Source organism: Strongylocentrotus purpuratus, unplaced genomic scaffold, assembly GCF_000002235.5.
Source record: "Strongylocentrotus purpuratus isolate Spur 01 unplaced genomic scaffold, Spur_5.0 spur5_scaffold_8, whole genome shotgun sequence".
NCBI classification, from domain to species: Eukaryota; Metazoa; Echinodermata; class Echinoidea; order Camarodonta; family Strongylocentrotidae; genus Strongylocentrotus; species Strongylocentrotus purpuratus.
The window spans coordinates 27833645-27840771 of NW_022145614.1; positions in this window are offsets into that span (position 1 = coordinate 27833645).

Genomic DNA, 7127 nt, shown 5'->3' on the forward strand with positions numbered 1-7127 from the left:
TCCGGTGACCCGGGTTCGAAACCAAGTCGATGCGCTAGTGGTATTTGGTAAGGCATTAATCCTCATTACCAGATCCCTCGGAGAGGACCTAAAGCCGTCGACCGTCTGGTTGCTTACTTACAATCTTAGCAGTCAGGTAAAAAAAATAACCACCATCTCTCTCTCTCCTTTCCTTCTCTGTTACCGCATATTGCTTTCACTTTTTAAATGTAAGAATAAAAACAAACAGTAACAAGCGCTGATTAAATATAGGTAATTATAATATGTACAATATTTACAGCATAATAAATTCTTTATGTTTTCAATTTTTGTTTCTATCAAAATGCGTATTCAAATGCACTTGTGGAGTGCATCACAAAATATTATGTACATGTCTAAGAAGCATATATTTCGGTATTTTTCAATAAATAATATTTTCTTCTTTCAAGTTTTCGTAGAGATATTATGTTGATACTGAAAAATACACGGAAGTATATGAGAGTGGATTCTATATAATCCAACCTTTGCTCATATGGCATTGGCCCAAATTCTGTAGCATTTTTGTTCATGGGTGATTATACTTGTTCCACCTTGATATCAAATAACAATCATACACTTGTCGATTCAATTCGTAGTTCAGATTTGACATTTTAGGATTGAAATGTTACCATTATCCAGATTATGTAATATTAATGTGAAACGCATTGGAATTTGCTTTGGTCATGAAATGCGCTCTACAAGATCGAATAACTCTGTGTCTATTGCCCAGAAACCTTAGTTATATAATGGTGCAATACATTACACAGTGACTACTTTCTAAAGCAGATTGTTCATGGAAAATCAGCAGTAGTATATACGTTAACAATTACAGTTGTATCGGTTTGCCCCGATTTAAATCACCCCACTGTTGTTCTTTCTACTGATCTGTCAATCCTCGGCCTGCAGCTTTTCTTCGGCCTGCGCCATTGTCAACTCATCCTCCTCCACCTTCATCTCCTCCTTTCCCTCCAACATCTTCTCTGCTCCGAAACAGTCTTCATTGATGTTATCAAACTTTCCATCTTAATCGTCTTATCCACTAGTCCTTCTCCTCCTTTTGCAGTTCTATAAGTTCTACATTCAAGTTAAATATGCTACAGTATTTGCTATATATGGTTTTGCCCTTCCCCCATTCCCCTTCCGATGAATTAAACTAACAAGAGGATGACTCGGGGTCATCTTCACCTCCTTCTACCAGCTGCATATTGTAAAGCTGGTCGATGATTTCTTGCACAGTTGGCCTCTGGCCTTCATCAGTCAGGTAGATTTGCGTACCAAAACACTCGAAATCATCATACCTCATGGCGTGACCAACGATCGCTAGAAATCTACCTAAGGAGTAGACATCGCTGGATGTTGAGCAGGGACTGGCGTCCAACACGCATTCAGGAGCAATATGGCCACACCCTTGGCCGCTACGGTAAAAATCAATTTGCTCTTCATCCAGAGGCATTACAAAAGGAGCGGCGATTTCAGAAGCCCATCCCAGATCGATGATCTTGGCTCGCCAGCGTCCAGACTCCTCGACAACCAGTACGTTGTCTTCTTTGAGATCATTACACAGGAATCCATTGGAATGGAGCGCTTTCAGTCCTTCTGCAACATCATTGAGGACATCAAACCACTCATCTCTGGTGAGATCCGGTCCTGTCTTTAACATGGACTTCTCGAGACAGTCGGTGATGGTGTAGCTACGATCCTCAGACTCACTCCCAATGAACTCCATGGCCAAAACTGCCTGGTCACCTTCGATGTCAAAACTTCCATAGAAAGTAGGAAACCATGGAAGGCCACTGATTGCTTGATGAATCCTGACCTCGTTCCTGAAGCACTCTCCTGGGTATTCCACGAGCTTGGCAGCGACGGGGATCTTCGAGACTGCGTGACGGAAGAGGAAGACAGTTCCTGCGACACCTCTTCCAAGTTCAATGCTGCACCTCGTCTCGGCCCAAGGGGTGAGGTCGGACATCTTGGAGACCATCATGCTGCTGTTACATGGTGGCTCCAAACAGCTGATCGTACTGGCGATTGCAGAAACACCTCGGAGCAGAGATGTCCTACTTGGTGGTCTGAAGGCATCCCCTGCCCTAAGTGTCTTCAGGCTTCTGCAGCGAGGACCAAGATGGATGAGATCGCGAGATGCAGATAAAGTGAAGCTATGGCTTCGGTAGGAGATGCTCAGAGAAAGGTGTTCTTTGATCTGCTGTAGCTCCTGCTCGGCCTTACCGAAGATCAAGGGATCTCTGTTTGAAATGAAAATTTAGAAGAAAATAACAGTATAATAATCACTCCTTTTATCTCAATCAAGAGTACTCTAACTGAATCACAATTTTGACCGAAAAAGGGCAGACACCACATGCAAATATGGACAGCCTGCAAAGTTTTTGTTTTAACCATTTCTCTCTTTTTGGCAAAATGGAGTCTACATTTTTATTTGACAAAGAGACCAGAAAAATTAAAATCATAAGCTTATTCACCTTTTAAATGATGAAATTACGACTTTGTACATTCGATGATATAAAACATATTCCCCTACCGATCTGTTTGGACTGACTTGTGACAAAGTTGGCCTTCCGATTGGGCTTGGTGGCCATCGGTCTGAGTGGCTACTGAGGCAAGCACTGGACCAGGACGGGATAGATGATCCTGTAAAAAATAAGGGTGGTGTGGAAAAACAACAAGACTGAATAGGGGCGTTTATTTTATTATTGACAATCAAAGGTTATTCCCCTTCCTCTCTACTCTACAAGACAAAAAGAAGGGTACGGAGACAAGAAAACAGAGAGAAAGAGAGAGAGACAGAGAGATTTTTTTTAAAAGATAGAGGGAGGGGGAGATGCTGACTTTACTTTTTGTATCAATATACTGTTTGCCATTCGTTATACTTCATTAGTAACTCAATATAAACCAAAGTTAATATTTTTCTAAGTCGCTCTTTTTCTTTTTCTTTGTTTCTTTTCTTTTTCTTATTATTTTGGCTGTATCTTTTCGTTTGCTTCTCGATTTTTAGCATCAAAATTACCATGAGAGCTTCTTGAGCCTGCTTGGTCTTCTCTCTCTCTTCCATCAAGGCTCTTTGAAGTTCATTGACCTCTCTTCTGTTCTCCGTCCATCTGTCCCTCATACCGCCAACAATGGTAGACCCACAACCAGATGTTTCTACACCCATGAAACTTGCCACGCCCTATACCAAAAAAAAAATCACATAAATGAGTAGATGAATAATTAATGAAAATATGAATGAATAAAATTGTTCACCTTATAATAATAATAATTACAGTGCTTATATAGCGCCTAACACTTACTTTGTCAGAAGTCTCTAAGCGCTCTACAATAATGCAGCATAATTACCCTGGCTTTAGCAGTGCAGCTGTTACGCGCGCTGCGTTTCAAGGAATAAATTCCTACCAGGTGTATAATTGCATAAAGGAGAGTATATTATCTTTAAAAAGGTTTTATAAACATTATCATTCACTCTCAAGGGTGATCGAATTGCATATAATTTGCATATTGTTACGTTTCATTATTAGATATTATCAAAAATGATATTATTGATCTCTTTAGAAAACTTTGTACCTGTAAGGTTTCATGAGCTTTGCTGTTCTGATCTTTCTCAACAAGTAGCGAGGATCTGAGTTGAGAGGTGAGAGATTTCATCTCCTCCAATTTTACTGAGATAGCATCCAGAATGTTCGTTCCATCTACAGAGGTTGGTGCCACTCCAAAGATCCCGGCCAAGTTCTGTTTGCAAGAGAAAAACAATGATTATTCATTGGAAATTTAATCCACCTCTGGCCCTATATATATTGATTTATTTTGTTTCATTAACTTTTTTATTATTTTACTATGTATTATTTTTTACTGATATAGTTCGGATAAAGTTATCGCAGAAAGAGAGATGTATCAATACCCTTGGATTTTCGGCTAGTCTACAAGTTATTGCAGGTACTTCCTTCGCTGGAACATGTAAAAGACAAAACTCAATTTTGGGTCATATCTATAGATTTTCCAAACCATCTAGATTGTAACGTTTGAACCTTTCCCGGTGTTACAAGAGTGCTATGTGACTCTGGTATTCATGTGCATACCATTTAAAGACGACAAACCTTCGAAACAAATAACTATGAAAGAAGTTGACTTATTGGTGTGTGCGTTTGTTTACTGTTTTTTCTCCAATAGAAATTATTGTGTGGTTGTACCTGAAGCTGTTTTCCAGATCGCTGGATCTGCTCCTTCTGTTGGAAGAGCTCCTGCTGGAGGTCAGTGATCTTATTCTGGCTCCTGGTCCAGATCCCCCCAATACTGTCTGAGAGGGCGTCCTTCTTCTCAGGACGGACCACGCCCATCAGCTTTGCGATGTTCTGATTGGTTGAAGAAAACAAAATTAAATATCAGAATAGTTTTTGTTTTCACGGCACGATTTGAAAGAATATCACATTTCCGAATTAAGCATATTTGATCAAAGACATTGTATAACTTATAGAGCAAAGACAAAGGGCCAGTCCTAAATAATGTCGTGAATGCACTTCGGTAACAAAGAAAACGAAAAACAAAATCACATGTTGCCACAGACAAGCAGTATAATCAATTTTATTAAATGTCATAGTTATGCCTTTTCACCATGTTTACAACAATGAAAACAATTCAATTTCACCTAAATAGAAGAATAAATGACACTAAGTACTTTTAAATTGTTATTAGTAATTTTGTTTTTATTTCATCACCTGCAAAGCTTGGGATTCCTCTCGACTATCCCCCTGCTTCTCCTGCAACGCCTTCTGAAGGTCATTGAACTTTGACTGCTGGTCTGTCCATCTGACCATGATGTCATCGAATACGCTAGACTCGGTGACAGGCGTTTTCACACCGAGAAAGGCTGCCAGCTCCTGTTTAATAATATCACAGAATTAAAGTTATGTATTAGGTTATTCATCGATCTACTCTGAGATTTGATTGACTTGTAGTGACCCGCACACTGGATGAGCCATTTTTTCTCAATCATCGCGGTTAGAAAATAACAAACTCATGGCTCTAATTTACGAATTGGCTTCAAATAAGTAAGCTAGAGCAGGGCTCTTGGAAATTGATTGAACATTTGGTGCGTATCCTTTGGGTACGAATTGAAACCCTAGTTGCTCTGGTTTATGTAGTTGCTGATAAAAATGATACAGGAACAGACTTAAAGATCCCTAGTGTTAGCAGGAATACTAACAACAAGCAAGTAGTTTCGATGATAATGACAAACAGACCCACTAATATAATTTAGATTCTGTTATGAAACCGACCAGCTAATCTCACCTTGACTCGTGTGTTTTTTGAGTCCAGAGCTCCAGTCACCTCCCTCAGTTGATTCTGTCTCTGGCGCCATCGTTGATCAAGGTTGGTTATGATCATCAGGATATCGTCGGATGAGGCGATGTCGGTATCGAGCCCGATGTCGCGAGCGTAGGTCTGGAAATGTGTTAGGATGGTTAAAAGAAAAGAATTTTAGGATTGAGAAAATTGATAGAAGTTGGAAAACTCGAGGAGGAATAATGGAATAATGAATAATGAAAATAGTTTGGAGGCAAAATTGAAGATAACAAACAAAAAGGGGCATCAAAATTGTAGGCACGTGGGGGGGGGGGGTGCCATTCTCCATGTAATCGGCATAAAGAATATATTGAAGAAAGAGGTCAGTAGACACATTAGATAATCAGAAGAAAAGAGGATCGAGAAGAAAAACGAGAAAGAAGAAGGAAAAAAGAAAAGTAGAAGAAAGATAAGACTAAGAAGATAACAATGATGAAAATAAAAAGAAGAGAAGAAGGGTCGAGACATATACCCTGAGTTTGTTGACAAGTGTGTCGTATTGGTTGGCCAGATCATGATGGGATTCTTGCTGAAGATGCCACGCCCCTTCCAGGCGTGTCATTATGACGTCAGCATTAGTTACGGCACGGTGCTCACCCATCTCCAGAACAAGTGCCTGTACCATATACCGCCAAAACAAAAAGCAGAAAGATGACAGTGATGTTCTTGTTTAATTTCACCTCTAAAAAAAATCTCATGTATTTAAATCTCAAAATCGAAACGTTTTCGAAAGAAAATTTAAGGTCTATCATAGTATTGTCCATTTGTTGTTGTTGACGTTTTAAAGATTTTGCAAACTTGATTTCATGCGCACGCTCCACTCTCTTCTTATTTTTGATCTCTTTCTCTCCAACCCCCCCCCCCCCCGCCCACAATCTCATACAAATTTATCTTTCAAGGTTCACACCTCCATCTCCCCATCTGTCCATAATTCTTGTAACTGACCTACAATCCTTAACCCGTTACATAATGTTGCAAACTGAAATTGAACAGAGTCTCAAAATACCTTTATTCGTTGTTCGATACTATATGCTTGATCCACATCCTCTACCTTCTCTTGAACGGGCCGAGATTTCAGGGGGTCATTCACAACCGTCTTGAGAATGATGCGATCAAGTGTCTTCTGTAAAGCGATGGAAGTCAATTATATATTTCTTATTTTGAAGTAGTTTAGGAGCCTTTAAGATTGAAAAATCATTTTGTTTTGATGGTAATTATACAAATGGCAAACTTCTAAACTTTCATGACATTTAAAAAATAATAATTGTCAAGATAGTATACAAAGTGAGAGAAACATTAGACTTAAGAATTGAAATGTATAAACCTGATAAATTAAACTTACCTTTGTTCCATTCTTGGATTCGTTGATGTTGTTTCGACTGAGAATGGGACGGTTAGAAGAGTGTCTAAACCTCCCACGGACGAAACGAAGAAGTCCACACATTCTATAAAATTAAAAACAAGGATAATCTATTTATCTATTGCTTAATTATCTATTTCATAAGTTATTCATATATCTATTTTATTTACTTATTTTATTTATTTATTTTCAAATATTTGTTTATTTATTGATTAAAATGCAGTTACTAAAGAACTTTTTTCCAAAATGTAATCGTCCACCCCCACCACCTCTAGTCAAAACTCTTCTTCGGAGTATTTAGGAGGAAAAGAATCCAAGATCCAAGATTTGCTTATTCAGTCGTTTGATTATTGATTTATGCAATCATTGCAAGCCTATCTATCTATCTATCTATATC